At 48.7% G+C, this 18,906-nt stretch overlaps 1 long non-coding RNA gene across 1 annotated transcript in view; it reads right to left on the reverse strand.

The window, feature by feature from the left end:
• LOC142477106 (uncharacterized) overlaps window positions 1–18,012 on the reverse strand; it is a 33,914-nt gene extending 15,902 nt beyond the window's left edge. The window contains exons 1-2 of the long non-coding RNA XR_012792180.1: window positions 17,520–18,012; window positions 16,994–17,032 (exon numbers count right to left, since the gene is read on the reverse strand). This is a non-coding gene — a long non-coding RNA (uncharacterized LOC142477106). The remainder of the gene's footprint in view (window positions 1–16,993; window positions 17,033–17,519) is intronic.
• Between the last annotated feature and the right edge of the window lie 894 nt (window positions 18,013–18,906).

Below are 18,906 nucleotides of genomic sequence, written 5' to 3' on the forward strand. Positions count from 1 at the left end.
GGAGGCTTAGGCTCCTGAGAGCCACACAGGTTGCACAGCAGGTAGTAGCGGCGGTATTCATAGGGAATACCCGTTACATTTGGAGGCGCTGCTGAGAGAGTCCTGGGGTGCCCCACTTTGTAGTACCGTTACCCTGTCAGTCAGCATGTCTGCGCTCACGCCCAAACAAGTGGCCGACTGGGCCGAAAAGCTAGGAGAGCTTCTGCGACACGTGGTCGCCGTAGACGGAGTGCCTGCTGATGTCTCCATGTTTACTGTCTGCAGCGCAGTAAGGACATTACCTGGTCTGGCGGACGCCCGCCTCATCAGCAAGCACTATGACATTGACCGGCAAGAGAATACCCTATTGCTAGCCACTGAACAAGCTATACTTCCTGATAGAGGCCCACGAGTAGTGTATCTACCAGAGACTTTGCCGCACGGATGCCCTCTAATTTACCCGGGAACTGTTTCCAGTCACGTCACTTCCCTCCCCAGACATGAGGATTGGGACGACAGAGATATGGCCGCCAGTACACCCATCCGATCAGATATATCCCTACCCAGAGTGACCTTCTCTTCAGATGCTAGGCAAGGGGCCACCAGTTGGGCCGGCAGTCCGACCATATCACCGGTTACTAACCGGTCCGTGAACAGTTCTACCCCAACCCCTAACAGGCAGCGAGCAGTGATAGCCAGTGGCTCCAACAATGACGGCTCCCTGTTAGGAGTGACATTCCCACAGCTAGTGGAAGCGATAACTACGTCCGCTCAAGCCCAAAATTATAGGAAATTGAAGGCGTTCTCAGGGACGGTCCCTGTCCCCACAGGCGAAGAGAGTATCGATTCTTGGAAGGAGCACACCCTCAAGGTGATCGACGAATGGCCCTGCTCTGAAACGGTCAGACGACAGAGAATCCTGGAAAGTCTACGACCCCCAGCGGCCACCATGGTCAGTGCACAGCGTGACCAAGACCCTGATCTCTCTGCTCACCAGATGGTAGACTTGTTAGTCCAGATCTATGGCAAGGAGGAAGAGGAGAGCGAGCTGTGGTTCAAGTATTACGCTCTCAGACAGAAGGAGAAGGAAGACCTGTCCGACTTCCTACAACGCATCCAGCTGGTCCTGTGGAAATTGCGAACTTGCGGCCTCATCCTATCTTCAGAGATGGACGAATATCGGCGCAAGCAGTTCCTCCGAGGGGCCATCCCCACGCATCACATTGTGATTATGATCAGGTGCTCACTAAAGGAGGGACCTCCCCCTACCTTCATGGACATTCTGGGAATCGTAAAAGGGCATGAGGCCTATACCAAGCTGCATGCAGGCACCAAAGCCAAAGATCCTCCGGCCAGTGCCACCCCGGGAGCGTCCGCTCGTCGGCCCAAGACCCCTGTCAAAGAGGAAGATGCGCCACCCAAGTCGCCCTCAACGAAAGGGCGGGCTTCGGGGAGATCCTCCCCCACCTACCCAAGACGACTGGACCTCAAAGACGTCGTCTGCTATACCTGTGGACAGAAAGGCCATTTCTCTAGAGAGTGCCCTAATGGAGACACCCAAGAAAAGGAAACGCTCCGTAAAGGAAGCTCGGCCAGGACTATGATCTGTCAGAGGCAGACCTCAGAAGCCAAAACCGCCGAGGCTACCCCCACGCCTCCCGAAGCCGCTCCTGACCTGAGCCCAGGCGAAGGAACTCCAGGGGGAGATGGCTACTGTCAGGTGGGCCCTTCGGCCATCGTACGTGTGGTAGTAGAGGGAGTCTATGCTGCTGCCCTATTGGACACCGGGTCTCAAGTGACCATAATATACCGGCACTTCTACGACCAGCACCTGAAGCATTGTCCCCTGCGGTCGGCGGAACATATGAAAGTGAGGGGGTTGAGCAACGAAGATTACCCCATCGATGGGATTGTGAGCGTTCAACTGGAGATACTTCAATTGAATACCGGCAAGAAACATCCCATGAGTGTGGAGGCAATGGTGTGCCCAAAACCTCAAGGACAGTGTCAGTATCCGGTCATCCTGGGGACAAATACGGATATAGTACGAGCTGTCATCAGAGCCTACTTGAAAGAGACTAATGAATTGCCAATGGCCGATACCCGCCTAGATCCTGTACTGAGAGAGGAGTGCAACCGAGTATATGCCCTAGAGCGTCACGGGGACCTCTACAATCGTCAACGCGGACTGACGACCATTTCACCAGGGGGAGTGAAACGCATGGCCGTCTGGTGCTGTTATCCGGATCGGGAGGAGACCGATCATCTGTTCTCACTGGAGAGTGATCCTGAGGAAGAGATCCAGAGAGGGTATCGGGTAATACCTGAAGTAAAAGAGTGGACGACCCGAGTTCCTCTCCGAACCCATGTGTATATCCAAAACATCTCCCCATTTCCAATGGACATCGATGTAGGAGAAAGTCTGGGCAGTATATATCCCGTCAGCCCGGTGGAAACCGCGCCCCAGGTGAACGCCGCTGTAGTAGGTGAGCGGTTAGTCGACCTGGACTTCAACTTCGGGGATTCGACCCTGCCGACCGAGTGGAAGGATCGACTGACAGCCAAGCTGAAGGAAAGAAAAACAGTATTTTCTACCAGCGAGATGGATGTGGGCCGCAGTCGCAGCGCCCAACACACTATTAGGCTGAATGACGCCACTCCGTTCCGTGAACGCTCTCGTCGTATCGCCCCCAGGGATGTGGACGATGTAAGGGATGTCCTGGAGGAGATGAAGACCGCTGGAATACTGACGGAGTCGCGGAGTCCTTATGCATCACCCATAGTGGTAGTAAGGAAGAAGAATGGATCTGTAAGATTGTGCGTCGATTATCGAACCCTAAATAATCGTACGGTACCTGACCAATACAATCTCCCTCGTATTGAAGAGATCCTGAACGCTCTGAACGGGAGCCAATGGTTTAGTGTGCTCGATTTGCGATCTGGGTACTACCAGGTACCCATGAGTGAAGAGGATCAGGAAAAGACTGCCTTCGTCTGTCCCCTGGGCTTCTACCAGTTCACGCGTATGCCCCAAGGTATATGCGGAGCCCCTGCTACCTTCCAGCGGTTGATGGAAAAAACAATAGGGGACATGAATCCTCGGGAGTGCCTGGTTTACCTGGACGATATCATTGTCTTTGGGAAGACCTTAGAAGAACACGAGGAGAGGCTACTGAAGGTGATAGATCGTCTTGGCCAAGAAGGATTGAAGCTATCACTCGACAAGTGTAGGTTTTGCCACACCTCAGTGACCTACGTGGGACACATCGTATCTGCCCAGGGGATTGCTACTGATCCAGCCAAAGTAGAAGCGGTGGTGAACTGGCCGCGTCCCGATAATGTCGCGGAACTGCGATCCTTCCTCGGGTTCTGTGGGTATTACCGTCGGTTCGTAGAAGGGTACTCTAGTCGAGCTAAACCCCTGAACAATTTGCTGAAGATATACCCTGAAGATACTGGGAGAAAGGCCACGTCGGCCCGTCAACCGTTTGGTGATAAGTGGACGCCTGAGTGTGAACGGGCCTTCCTGAATTTGAAGAAAAGCCTGACTGAAGCACCAGTGCTTGCATATGCTGACCCAGAACAACCATATGTCCTGCATGTGGATGCCAGTCTCAATGGACTGGGCGCTGTCCTTCATCAGAAACACCCCGAGGGTCTTCGGCCGGTAGCCTACATCAGCCGCAGTCTGACACCCAGTGAGCAGAAATATCCGGTGCACAAGTTAGAGTTCCTGGCTCTCAAATGGGCGATCACGGAGAAACTTCATGATTACCTCTATGGTGTTACGTTTGAGGTAAGGACCGATAACAATCCCCTCACGTACATCAATACTTCCGCCAAATTGGATGCCGCCGGACACCGATGGTTGGCGACACTATGTAATTACCGATTCTCCCTGAAGTACAAGCCGGGGCCTCTGAACATTGGGGCCGATGCGCTATCACGACGACCAGGATTGAGTGCCACCCCTGATGATGATGAATGGGAAGAGATCCCTGGACCTGGGATGCGTGCAATGTGTAGTATAGCGGCCGTCATCAATGATCAGGTCGCATTCTCTGAACTAAGAGTTGCCGATTCGTTAGGGTGCCAGTCGCAAGCGATCCCTGCAGCCTACTGCGGCCCCGCAGGGATGAACATAACCCAGGACAAAGTCATAAGATGGAAAGACTTGGTAGACTATCAATTAAGAGATCCAGTGATCAGCATAATTCGACAAGCCGTTCAGCGGAAGAACCCTGCTCTATTGAAGAGTGCTCCCCGAGATCTGGTCGCGTTACTCATGCGTGAGGTGGACAAGTTCGAGATAGATAATTGTTTGCTCTATAGGGTAGTTCCATATCATAACCACCCTGATAGGCGACAACTAGTTCTACCCCAAAACTTGAGATATATGGTGTTGAAGTCTCTACACGATGACCACGGGCATCTCGGGGTAGAGAAGACTTTTGGGCTAGTCCGAGACCGGTTTTTCTGGCCCAAGATGCGGGAAGCGGTGGAACAACACTGCCGCCGTTGTTCCCGGTGCGTTCAACGCAAGACGTTGCCTACCCGAGCAGCTCCCATGGCCCATCTAAAGAGTTCTGGTCCAATGGACCTGGTGTGTATGGACTTCCTGTGTATCGAACCCGATAGTCGAGGAATCGGTAATGTGCTGGTCATCACGGACCATTACACCCGCTATGCACAGGCCTTCCCCACAAAAGACCAGAAGGCTATCACGGTCGCGAAAGTTCTATGGGAAAAGTTCTTCGTTCACTACGGTCTTCCAAACCGACTTCACTCCGACCAAGGGCGAGATTTTGAGAGTACTCTGATCCGAGAATTACTTAAAATGCTGAACATCGCCAAATCCCGGACGACGCCGTACCACCCTGAAGGAGATGCTTTACCTGAACGATTCAACAGGACCCTGTTGGACATGCTTGGAACCCTGAAGGGAATGCAGAAAACAGAATGGAGTCGTCATGTGGAGACTTTGGTACACGCGTATAACTGTACTCGCCATGAGTCCACGGGGTTCTCCCCGTACTTCCTCATGTTTGGGCGGGAGGCCAGACTTCCAGTAGATGTGCGTCTCCGAGTATCAACGGATGGGATATTCAATACCACTCATTTTAAGTACGTGCAAAGGCTAAAAGACAGTCTGCAACAAGCGTACCAACAGGCTGAGAAGTCTACAGCCAAACTGAATGCTGGTAACAAGAGACGTTATGACAATAAAGTCAAGTATCGAGAGTTACGTCCTGGGGATGCAGTGTTACTTCGTAATTTGGGAATCCCCGGAAAACATAAATTGGCGGACCGGTGGAGAGATGGCGTATATGAGGTGGAGTCACAGATGCCTGGCCTCCCGGTTTATCGCATCAGAGACACCGATGGTCGGGTAAAGGTTTGGCATCGTAATCACCTTCTCCCCATCCCCCAAGTGGGAGATGAAGAAGAGGAACTACAGGCCACACCGCTCAACGGTGAGTTCGATCTATCAGAAGTGGGTCAAGAGACTGTAACTAACGAGACTCACTCTGAAACTCCGGAAGACCCTATGGAGGGACCCTCTCAAAGGGACCACCCCGCAGAAGGGGCATCTCCCGAAGGAGCTACGGGTAAAGGGCCCCGTAGGCCAATGCCTACTAAGGTGGCACCAACAGGCCAGCCTTTGGATCCACAGAGCCCGTGTTTTGTACCCTCAGAGACATTTCTCCCCTCAAGGGAAGAGGCTAGGCCTCAGGACTATGCTTATTACTCCCCCGAGGGAGTTGCCGAAGAACAACTCCGACGGAGTCAACGAGTTAGGTACCCGCCAACTAGGGTTACTTACGATCAAATGGGGGCACCCCATTATGAGGCTCAGCAGTGTTCTCGTAGTAAGATACAGTCTGTGATTGTGATGCTCAACGAATTATGCAATCTCGTTTAGAGTTACCTGTGCTAAGTTATATGTTTACTGCATTTTTATTATATAATTTTTGTACATTGGTGGGAAGTTATGTGGTCCAAGCGAGGACGTTGGAATTTTCACCAGGGGGAGGATGTAGCCAGGTCCCCCTCGCGTGTAGTCAGGTTCCCCCCCCCTCGCGCACTCACCCCCTCCTTCCCAGTTGCGAGCGCGCGTGTGGATCGGGCTGGAGCGGAAGCATAGTGATCCCTGGTAGCTAGGGACGCGAGCGGCGAGCAGGCCGGTTGCCGGGGACGCGATCGGGCCGTCGCTAAGGCCGCGATCGCGTTGCCACCGGCCCGGCGGCTCGGGAAGCAGGGCGCCGCATACACAGGGCTGTTGCGCATGCGCAATGGCAGTGCACAGCGCGGGAGGCTCAGACAGCTTGCGCATGCGCGAGAATAGACTGCCAGCCCCCAGGGTGCTTTGGGGCAGAGACACCTGACGCCAGGGAGCCAATCAGAAGGCCGGATTCCCCTGCTCCCAGTTAGATACATTTCCCGGGGTTTTGCAGCTACGCAGGCACTCAGGATCCGGACCAGCTAGGGGTAAGAGGTGGATGCAGGGGTCAGTGACCCTCTGCATAGGCCAGCAGCCCCCAAGGTCCCAGTTAGGTCCTGAGTCATCTAATAGCTTGTGGAGCTTAGGGACAGGCCCTAGATAGGGACACTGCCCCTTTATTTGGTCAAGTAGTCAGGGACACAGAGCGGAAGCCGTGTGTCCCTGCGAGGTGGGTTCTGGGCTCAGAACACCACCCAAGACCCTAAGACTAGGAGAGACATTGTTCGCGCTGGACTTTCAACCCACGCGGTGTGGAGGACAACGTCGGATCGTGCGGATTGATATCGCGGTACCCGTGGCTGGAGCCCGGGCAGGTAACCTGCAACTCACGTGCACCAACCAGGCCTATCACCAAACATAGTGGCTGCGCAGTCACACACACATATGCACAGTGGTATTTGACTCTGGGAGTACGAGACATTTGGGTGGGGGTTACTGGACACAGGGTGGGGTCACATAGAGGTGATAGCGTCCGCCGTGACGCCTAGAGGTGATAGCGTCCGCCGTGACGCCTAGAGGTGATAGCGTCCGCCGTGACGCCTAGAGGTGGTAGCGTCCGCCGTGACGCCTAGTGTGGTTAGTGTCCGCCGTGACACCCAGTGTGGTTAGCGCCCGCCGTGGTGCATGATGATGTTATGATGTTATTGAGTGATATATGTGTTTCCATGCAGTAAAGCCAGTCCTGTTTTATATTCGCTCGTGTGGTGTGGTTGTTTCCTGTGAGGGCCTCCTCCCACTCCGTTGGGATCCCTCCCAGGTGGAGGCGTTGCACCTAGAGATGTATGATATGTATGTACCCCAGGTTCCTCAAGCGGAGGCTTAGGCTCCTGAGAGCCACACAGGTTGCACAGCAGGTAGTAGCGGCGGTATTCATAGGGAATACCCGTTACATTAGTAAAGCCATTAGTTATTACACCCCACTGTGTATGTGATTATTAGTGATTGTCCTGCGAGGAACCACTCCCCCTCTGGCGGGAGCCATCGCAGGTGGGGGCGCTGCATCGTGTAAGTGATCACCCCTAGTATTGTGTTATGTCCCAGGTTCCCCGTGGCGAAAGCTCAGCCCTCCTGTGAACCAACAGGTAATGCACCACACCTATGGTAACACCGTATGTTCCTTGCACCCACATCAGATCTGCGATTGGGGGGGGGGGGAATACCCGTTACAGTAATATAAAATGTAATGCTAGTGTATTGTAGCAGGGGGTCTCCGGAGCAGAACCTCGCTGATTTCAGGTCCGGGGACCCCCTGCTTCCCGAGATACAGGCTCCGTTATGGGGTACTGGTACCTCCTATGCATTTTGTTCCCACGGTCACGGGACTATGGTAATGAAGCTGCTTTAATGTAATTTTTATTAACAGTGCACAAGAGCAGGGGGTCCCCTGAGATGAACCGCATTGATTTCATCCTTTGGGACCCTCTGCTTAACGAGTTACAGGCCCTGGAATGGGGTGCCGGTATTTCCTCCAGTATTTAAATCCCACGGTCACGTGCCGTGGAAGATTTAAAAGTGGCGGCGATACCGGCACCTGATGCCCCATACCAGGGCCTGTAACTCGGGAAGCAGGGGGTCCCTGAGGCAGAAACCAAAGTGGTTCAGCTCAGGATAGCCCCTGCTCCCGCACACTATTAATAAAAGTTTACATTAAAGCAGCTTCATTACCTTAGCAGGTAGCTGCTAAGACAATGAAGGGGCTAAGGCACAATAGCAAGTTTACTGAGGGCAGAGGGGGTGAGTGAAGCGGGTACTTGGCCCTTCACTCAACCACTCTGCCCCCAATAAACATTACAATATTGCACACCAACCCACCCTCTGTGCCCCCACATAAAAAAAAAACTATACACAGGATTTATACTAGAGGGCGGTGGGGGTCCCCGGGTGAAATACAAAGGTGAGGTTATTAGTAATAGGGCTGAGATACTAAGTGAGGTTATTAGGAATAGGGCTGAGATACTAAGTGAGGTTATTAGGAATAGGGCTCAGATACTAAGTGAGGTTATTAGTAATAGGGCTGAGATACTAAGTGAGGTTATTAGTAATAGGGATGAGATACTAAGTGAGGTTATTGGTAATAGGGCTGAGATACTAAGTGAGGTTATTAGGAATAGGGCTGAGATACTAAGTGAGGTTATTAGTAATAGGGCTGAGATACTAAGTGAGGTTATTGGTAATAGGGCTGAGATACTAAGTGAGGTTATTGGTAATAGGGCTGAGATACTAAGTGAGGTTATTGGTAATAGGGCTGAGATACTAAGTGAGGTTATTGGTAATAGGGCTGAGATACTAAGGGGCCTATGCAGAGAGCAGCGAATTTTAAAATTGGCGAATTTATTAAAAAGTAGCTTTTTTGGAGAGTTTTATTCTCCATATGCAGAAAAGTGCGAATTCTGCTATGTTTAACATGGATGCGTGTGGCGAGTTTAAATTGGCGAGATGCGCGCTTCAGAAACGTGTAAAAACAAATTCGCGCCTTTTTTTTCCCTTTGCAATGGCCGCGAGCGGCAGCTTCTTGCCAGTTTTTTCTGGCGAGGCAAAAAGGAGACAATCGCGCCATTTTATTGGCGCGAACAGCCGCTAGCTGCCATTCGCGCCTCTCTGCATACGGATATTTTTAAAACTGGCGAGATTGACGTTCTCGCCAGCCGCGAGGCGAGTTTTACAAATAGAAAAGAAAAATTGGCGCGTTTTTCAGAACTCGCCATTTTCTGCTGCTTTCTGCGCGATTTTCTCCAAAAAATGGCGAATTTCGAAATAGCGCTGCTCTCTGCATAGGCCCCTAAGTGAGGTTATTAGTAATAGGGCTGAGATACTAAGTGAGGTTATTAGTAATAGGGCTGAGATACTAAGTGAGGTTATTAGGAATAGTGCTTGAATACTAAGTGAGGTTATTAATTATAGGGCTGAGATACTAAGTGAGGTTATTAGTAATAGGGCTAAGATACTAAGTGAGGTTATTAGGAATAGGGCTCAGATACTAAGTGAGGTTATTAGGAATAGGGCTGGAATACTAAGTGAGGTTATTAGGAATAGGGCTCAGATACTAAGTGAGGTTATTAGGAATAGGGCTGGAATACTAAGTGAGGTTATTAGGAATAGGGCTGGAATACTAAGTGAGGGTATTAGGAATAGGGCTGGAATACTAAGTGAGGGTATTAGGAATAGAGTTCAGCTACTAAGTGAGGGTATTAGGAATAGGGCTCAGATACAGGTTATTAGTAATATTATAAAATAAATACAATAATAATTTATAAATTATATGTAACAGGTTTCCCCCCCCCCCCCCAATCTCACATTGGCCTGGGTACTCTAATAACCAACCCCCATTACGTGTTTGTGTTTGGTGGTGCACCTGTAGGCAACAGAACTCCTGAGTCTCCCGCTTGATGGTATTAGGGGATGTCATCAGGACAGGTAGCTGAGGTAGTGGGTGCAAGTCCAACTTACATCATGTGCAGCGCCTCCACCTCATCAGGATCTATGCTTCCGCAGGGAGATGGTCCTGGTGAGGAACTCCTTCTTGGTGGTGCCATCCACTGCTGAGTAATTTCACACTCACACAGTGGGGGTATCGTTAACAAGGTTATCTTTATTGTAGACGGTGATGTAGCAGCCTGCCCCATGCAGCTGCCGGCTCTAGCCGCACATCTCTCTGTGCTGTCCCTTCGCCAGGTACGCCCTCCCAAATTGAAGTGGGATTCCCTCTTCTCCTAGGGAGATCCTCTCTGTGCCAGGTCCCTGGATACAGAGTGGCTTCGACAGGCTGATTGGTCAACCTGGACCGCTAGTTACGTCACTAGGGTCACAAAGTGTTCCTACAATCCCTTATGCAGGAAAATACAACTTCCCAACAGCTTTCCACAGCTGCTAGAACACACTGTAACTAACTGTGTTGTGCCTTATATACTTCAGGAGGCAGGCGCATCCCTGATGTCACTATCCAGGGACTCAGAGCATACAGCCACTCCCCTCCATAACTAGGGCACCTCACCATAGTGTGAGGGAAAACCTCCATAACTACTGCTGGCATACCTGTTCTTACCAGGACTTACTGCCAACAGAGAGGAAAGCAATATACCATTATTATGCATGGCTATATATACATTATACTGTAATTAAAATAAAATAATTTATAAATTATTTTATTTTAATTACAATTTATAATTTATCCTTTCGGTGTCAAATATTTTTATGCTTATAATTGCACAAATAAAAAGAGACAACAATGGAAAATATATTGACTGGCATCTCTTTCATAAAAAATAAGTATTTTTAACAATTTTTTTCAATCGCAACTTTAAACCAGAGTATATTACCCACATTCCGAGAGAAGCATTGTGTATAGCCTGGGCTCATAACCAGGGAGGGGATTGGTAACCGTGGTCACAGCACTCCACACAACCAACGCTTGAAAAAGTAAAAAACTTTATTTAAATGCCGCAGTGAGCATACAAGCACCACTCTGACGCGTTTCGTCTGTAGAAAGAAAACTTTGAAAAAGTCTTTCTACAGACGAAACACGTCAGAGTGGTGCTTGTATGCTCACTGCGGCATTTAAATAAAGTTTTTTACTTTTTCAAGCGTTGGTTGTGTGGAGTGCTGTGACCACGGTTACCAATCCCCTCCCTACTTACGTCACTTCCGGATAGGAGCACGCCGACACCACGAGGAAGCAAAGATGGCCACCGGAGCATTCTAGGCAGCATGCAGACCGGGTATCGTGAGTAACGAACATATATATACTTAAGCCATACTATATTCAGGCAGCTATGAGGCTAAACAGCACCGGTTTTTGATTTACCTCTGGGTTTTTTCTTTGAAGAGGCTCCGCTGTATCTCTAAGGATTGACCAGCCCACTGCCTGTATCATCAATGCTTTTCCTCATTCAAAACTGCATAAGTTGTTATTTAGTGGTGTCAGCTCCAAAGTATATTGGATGATTGCGGATTCTATACCTTTCTGTGGTTTGGAGACTCGGTACTCCAAGGGTTAATACCCAAATGTTCCTGGGCTCATAACCATTTCACCGCTCCCACGTCCACATAAAATTACCAACCATCATGGTCAGACACTGCCGTCCACGGCACTAACTCCTTCACCTATTGTCTCTGGGAGTCTCCCAACATACAGGACCACTTAGTGTGCAAGCCCTGCAGGACAGGGAGTTCCTTTCCTATTATGTACTTTTATGGTTGTTGCACTTGTATTGTAAATCCTTGTACTCTATTATGTAAAGCGCTGCATACACTGTTGGCGCAATATAAATAAAAAAATATACACACATATATACATATTCAGTGTCAGATTTCCCGTTAGGCCTGGGCCTAAGGCGGCAAAAGTTTGGAGGTGGTAAAAATGTCCGCCCCCATTTGCATTTGCCGCCCCCTCTGGCCTATCGGACCTAATGGGAAGTGACTTATTTACCTGTGCCGGCCGCGTCCGTTCCGCTGCCCTGCTTCTCCTTCAAAATCGAGCATCAAATAACGTTGCACGGCATCTCTTTGCCACGGCAATGATGGCGCGTTACCATGGCAAGGTGACGCCGCAGCGACGTCACGTTGGTGGCTTCATTTAATGCTGGATTCTGAAGGAGAAGCAGGGCGGCAGCTACAGGCGGCAGATTTGTACATATGTACATATTATTACAGCTTTTTAAGGAAAACATGACAAATACTGAATTAGGAATGGGAATATTTTTGATGATGATGATCCAGTAAATTGGATGGGACTACGACGTACCACTGCTTTTTCGATCAGCCCTAACTGATCAGCACGGCACCAGAAGCCGCCCACTAAAGGGCTAAGTGTGTTTTAAATGGGGTAGGGGTGTTATTATATCAATGGGGACAGGGGGTTATTATGTCAACGGGGAGGAGGTTATTATATCAATGGGGACAGGGGGGTTATTATGTCAATGGGGACAGGGGGGGTTATTATGTCAATGGGGACAGGGGGGTTATTATGTCAATGGGGCATGGGGAGTTATTATGTGAATGGGGGGACGAGGGGTTATGTGTGTCACGGGAGACCAGGTATCTACACCTTTTTTACTGGGATCATTCACTGTGCAAAACAAGGTAGTAAAACAAATTGTCATTTATTTCATTGAAACAGACGTACACACAGTAGATTACAAAATAAAAGAGAAAACACACTTACTGGGGGTCTGGGCTAAAAAACTAGACTTTCCTAGGTGAAATAAGAGGTAAAACCAGGACTTGTCCAGAAATGTCCTGGAACTCAAATCGGCATGAAGTTCCTGAAGCCACCGCAGTATCTGCTCCGGAACTGCCGAAAACTCTTGACAGGGAGATAGTACCAAACGTCCTGGTACTCTTTTCAGCTTGCAATCTCAGCTGCGACCGCTACGTTCTCTTTTCAGAACTTGGCCCCGAAAAATGAGACTTAGAAAATATCTCGTCTTGAAATTTCTGAAGCTAGCTCGCTGGTATTTCTCTCAGCGCATCTTTTGGTGATTTCGAATTTGCCGCTGCTGTCTTGACGCTTAGAATCTCGCGAACGGATTGGCTGCTGGGTGTCTTATAGTATTTCAACTTCATTCATGAAATACTCCAGCCAATCTGAGCGTGGGAGAAATCCCTACCAGCCAATCAGAGCATTGCCAGTCTATCTAAGCCGGGCAATCACGGATTTGGATTCTGCCAAGGGCATGCGCCAACATGGCACCTCTGCCACTTGCGCTCACAGTCTACCCTGGGGCAAATGGTGGTCCGGGACCGCCATTCATCCCAGGACATCGGTTCTTGAGCATAACTCCAGTGCCCAAATGACTTTCACATATTGGCAACCTCTGAGGCTTTCATGTCCGGGACCCGAGCAGACTTGGTGGCACCAAGATTGGTAGCCACATTGTCTCTCGGAATCATGGACCTGGAAGTCCCCAGCTCATAATACCGTACACAAGCACATGTACTACTAAACATTATGAAACCAAAAAAAATTTCCCCCCCCCTTTTTTTTAAAGTCCCAAGGTAGAATGAAAAAAACGCTTAGGTTCATTCTCAAGGCTGTATCTCATTCCCTTCTTGAAAACCAGACTTAGGTTTCATAAAAACCCTTGCAGCCTTATATACGGTTGGAGTACTCCCAGAACCACTATACCAGGTTCTGGGTGACATGGGCCTTAACTGGTCACACCCCCCCTTATACTAAGGACCCCTTTACTGTTTCAGGGATACCACACATCCCTACACTCCTTCTACCTTTCTGGTCTGTGCTGAAGCAGAGAGTCCTAGCTGTGAGTCGTGCACGCGTTTTCAAGGGGAGATTTTGCCGGAGCAATGTGTCTCAATGTATCCGAGAATCCGTCCTGATTCCCGGGCACATTTTTGGGGTATCCAGCAACTCAGGAATCCTGCTACCTAGACACCTTCTGACAAAACTTTCTCCGTAAACCGCTCCTTGAAACTCATAGCCTAGCAATCTCTGCTTCCTGGCACACCTGGAAAGGTAAAACACAGAAAATTCTTTATTGTCGCACAATTACATACATGGTATGTACAACAAATGGGTTCAAGAGCTGACACTCTAAAACCCAAAATATGGATCAGAGGTAACCAGCCGGGCATAATACCTTTATTGATGGCCTGGTTACCCCCTCATCGTCACAATGTGTATTGGGGAAAGGGGGTTATGGGTATTGATGGAGGGGGTTATTATGTTTTTGAGGAAGGGGTTATGTCTATAGGGGGAGACAGAAAGAGGTGGGGTGAGGGAGAGATGGGGGAGAGAGGGAGAGCGTGAGGTGGAAGAGGCGAGTGAGAGAGGGAAGAGGGAGAGGATCTGAGGGAGGGGAGAGATGATTTATGAGAGATAGAGGGGGGGTCTCGCAAGGCCCTGGCACTGGGGTTGCAGGGGGAGCCTAGTGGAGACTGTAATACTGGGCCCCAGGAAAACTGTCTGCGACACTGGCCCCGTAAACTATGTCACAACATCTTCTCCCTAAAGGGTTCAGAGATTCATGTAATCATTCTACATCCTCTCCAAATTTTTTGTAGAATGCTTCAGTGACTCATCATAATGTATACCATAAATGTAAAATGTATTACAACTTTATAGTCTATCAAATATATCATAAAAACACTGAATTCCTATATTTTATGTTTGATACTGAGGTTTTTTTTAAAACATTGTATTTATTTATTGTCATGCAAATGAATAAGAATTATTTTTCTATAGAATTACTATACAATTAAAAGTAAAGTCCCGTTTGCAGTGAATTGCATATACAGTGGCCACCTTTAATTATTAATTATTTATAGTCTTTTTTTTTGTTGTGCTAAATCCTGCAGGATGAGTGTCATAACCATTGGGAAATAATATACATATTAAATATACTATACATAATGATATACTGTAATCATATATGATATACTGAAAAAAAGTATCAAGTATTTTACTAGACAGGCAACTTATACTTAAAATGGTTGTATCTGCATATGCCAAAGTCATAGTTTATAGAAGATTAAAGCCGTTCTCTTTGGAATGTGAGAAATAAGAATTAATCAGTGTATTTATTTGTGAACTTTGCTATGAGCTAGAGTAAGACTAACTCGTGCTCCAGGACCTAAACTTCCCCACTTCCTTGATGCCAATTACATTCCAAATGATTAAAAAACAAGTCATAAATGTCATGCTGAACTATTGAAATACCAGAGAATCCTAATGTATTATTGTGTGTTAGCTGACCAGTAGGTCCATGAAACTTTCCAGGAACACAAGGGACAGTGACAGCACAAGCGTTTCTGCCACTCTATCATTTCAAATGTGTTTACACGTCAAAGTAAAATTCAACTGAAGCATAAACATTTCTAAAAGAATGCAGCAATAAATCTTAGCATTTATTGAAAATTAAAACTGAAATTGATTTATGGCTCTTAAACTATAGTGTCATAGATATTTTAAAGAGCCTTAGAATATGCAAAAACAAAATAAATGATATGAATGAATGTTGGCTCATATTGTGTATTATATATAAATAAAGAACAAAGGGCGTAAAGCAAATGTTAGGATATAGAACATCTGTAGGGATATGGTACAATGAAAGTCCAAAGAGTGATATCCGGGACTGGATAGCGCCTAAATAACACTGTATACCAACAGTAGTAGTGCCAATGGACATCTACCTTTTTGATCCTGGTTCATATCCCAGTGTCAGCTCCTTGTGACCTTGGGTAAGTCTTTTTATTTGCTCGTGCCTCAGGCACCAAAATTATGGTTAGATCCACAGAGCTCCGGTAATTTTGACCTAATAACATTACGTTCCCGAAAAAGGGAACAGACATCATTACTCGTCTTATTAACAGGGACCCTCAAAACGAATGAGATGCAAAAATAACATTTGTTTGTCAAAGTAGTAGCACTATTAACCAGGGCCACAGACAGCTTTCCCGACCCCAGGGCTTAGGTTTCCACTGCCCCCCCCCCCCCCCCCCTCTCCCCTCCAGTGTCAGCGGTCTTTGCGACACCACCCTCTCTTTATCTCTCACCTCTCTCCCTCTCATCCCTTCCGTACCCCTATCTCTACACCCACACCTCTCTTTCCCACCTCCCCATACTCGATAACCCTCCCCATTACACCCAATAACCCCCTCCCAAATACACTCAATAACCCCCTCCCCAATACACCCTATAATCCCCTCCCCCAATACACCCTATAACCCCTTCCGAATACACTCAATAACTCCCCTCTGCAATACACCCAATTACACCTCCTCCTCAATACACACAATAACCCTCCCTTCCTGAGTAGACATAATACACCCTCCACCAATACACCCCATACCCCCTCTCCGCAATACACCCAATACCCCCCCCCCCTCAATACACACAATAACCGGCTCTCCCCAGTTCACACACCACCCCTCCCCCAGCACACATAATAACCTCTCCCCAATACACATAACCCCCTACCTCAATACACACAATACCCCTGTACCCCAATACACATAATAACTCTCCCCAATACATAAAATAACCCCCCTTCCAACACAGCGGAAAAAAAACCTCCAATACACTAATCTACCGAGGCCCGGGGTTAGAGCGGAAAGCACTGTCATCCCCTGAGCCCTCACCGAGCAGCCAGCGACGTGCCCGTCACCTTTCCATCCCGTACTCCCGGTGCGTTCCCAAAAGCTAATGCTCATTTGCATGTAATTTCCCAGAATCCTTGTCTGCAGTGGAAGCACTGTATGCTAAGAGATAATGGGAAAAGGCAGGGTTGCAGACCTGCCTGAGACATAAGAAGGTGCTCACAAGTACCCATCTATACGCTGTGTTCTGCTCAAATTTAGACCCTGCTATATACGGGGTCACTGTCAGAAATCTAACAGTATAATATGGCCTGACACTGCCAAAATCCTCCCGCTGGTTTTCCCCGTTGCCAGAAGAAAGCAGGCAGAGATATGTATCACATTATCCATCTCCGGACACCTGTAACACTAGCTTTTCAAACTACCAGCCAGCAGTGATCCAGACAATTTATTACTTACCTTTATGTGTCTTAAACCGGAACACAAGTAGATCACGGGCTATCAATAAAAACAACATCATTTGATAAATACCACCTGGGAACTCTCCCTCTCGGCCATAGGCATCACCATCTAATGTAACATATACCAGGTGACATACAGACCGCAAACAGAGCACAGTTTAGCTTGCTACATTTTTTTTTATATTATTACTTAAGTTTTTATTCATCATTTTTCCAAAAGTAGGAGGGGTACAAAAAGGGTAAATTTTTAGCATATCCCATGCTCAGGCTGTCCTAGTTATCGACTGCGGGATATCTGCAAATAGCAGTAACTGTTTTCAAACATAAATATCGGGGGAGAAAAACAGAGAACACTATTTCAGGCAGCACCATTAGAACGTGCTGAACCAAGCCATGCATATGTGTATATATATATGTAAACTGCCCCCTTTCCCCCCCCGGGTGCAGGGGTAGGGTGTACATGTGTGAACAAAGTCCTGCTCCGCTCCCGATGGGATTAGAGTGTCAGCTCCTTGGTCAGTTACCTGTGATCTCTGGTGGGTTCAGGCCATGGCTGTAATGGAGGATAGTTGGTGGTTGGAAGAACAGGACAATAAATAGGGCGCCAGGATCTTTTGCAACTCACAGGTGTTTTATTGTCAGGCACAACAGTTCCAGGCTTGCACAGGATTAATTATTCTCATATAGAGCACAATACTTCATTAGACAGGTTCCCTGTATAATGCTCTCTTCAGGGCAAGTTCCCTCTGTGCCCCTTCCCATTCAGGATCAGTACTTCTAGGTCAGTATTTGCCTCTAGTCCACCACACATCTTTTGACTTCCTATCTCCTAGCACACTGACTCACTATCTTCTAGCTCAATAATTCACTCCTAACTCCTCAACTGTCTCTCCCACAACTGCCTGAACTAATAAATAATAATAATATTATCCCTTTTTAAGGGATAATAGGGAACTGTCCCTTTATCACTGTGCTAACTGTGTCTCTCAACTGTTATCATTGCCATCTCCTTTAACTGTCTCCCTCAACTGACTAAAACTGTCATCTCTCACAGCCTCACTGGTTGCCTAGCAACATGTAACTGTCCCTATTCAAAACTGCCAATGCGAGCTCCCTTGCACTAAAAAGGCCTTAACTGCAAATACAGCCGCCCTATTGGCTAAACCGCAGCATGTGACATTCCCCTGAAGCTCATGGGACTAGTAGTCCCTGTCTTTAGCCTTTCCCTATTAGGCCCGGGCCATAGAGGGGTGGGGAGAGCGGAGGCGCGCTAACGCTGAGGCTCGCCTGCTTCAGTCAGCGCGATTGCACGGACTTGCAGGCGAACCAGCGTGCGCGAAGGGAGCCGGGGGGAGGTGGTTGGAGGCGGGGCAGTGACGTCGCTGGGCCAATCGCCCGCGACGCACTGACGTCAATGTCACGGCGCCGACATCACGGCGCCGTGACGTTGACGCTGCTTAAGGCTGATTGGATGTTTTCAGCCGACAGCGTGCTGAAAAACAGCTTGGCGCTCGGCTGAAAACTCCAAAGCCTCCGCACGCCTGCGGACGCTCGCGTGAGCCCCCTCTCAAGGCATCCTCATTGAGGATGCAGGGGCTCAGCGCGGAGCATCCGCACGCCTCAGCGCTGCTTGTCCGTCTATGGACGCAGCCTTAGCCGCCCTCGTGGGGTCCTACTGCGCTTGTGCGAGTTCTGCACACGCACAATCAACTACAAAATGGTGGCAGCCTGCAAAGGGAGCCGCCGGAGCCTCCGGCGACCGTTGGTCCTATCTATGGGCCGCAACTGTCGCGCACCTGATTGCTTCCCCCCCCGGCAGCACCTCACCTCTTGCGCAGGCGCGAAGCTCCCTAATGGCCGCCGCTCGTGCTGTCCGTTCTGCGCATGCACGGCCAAACGTAACATGGCTGC

The sequence above is a fragment of the Ascaphus truei genome, unplaced genomic scaffold (genome assembly GCF_040206685.1).
Source record: "Ascaphus truei isolate aAscTru1 unplaced genomic scaffold, aAscTru1.hap1 HAP1_SCAFFOLD_1944, whole genome shotgun sequence".
In the NCBI taxonomy this organism is placed as follows: domain Eukaryota; kingdom Metazoa; phylum Chordata; class Amphibia; order Anura; family Ascaphidae; genus Ascaphus; species Ascaphus truei.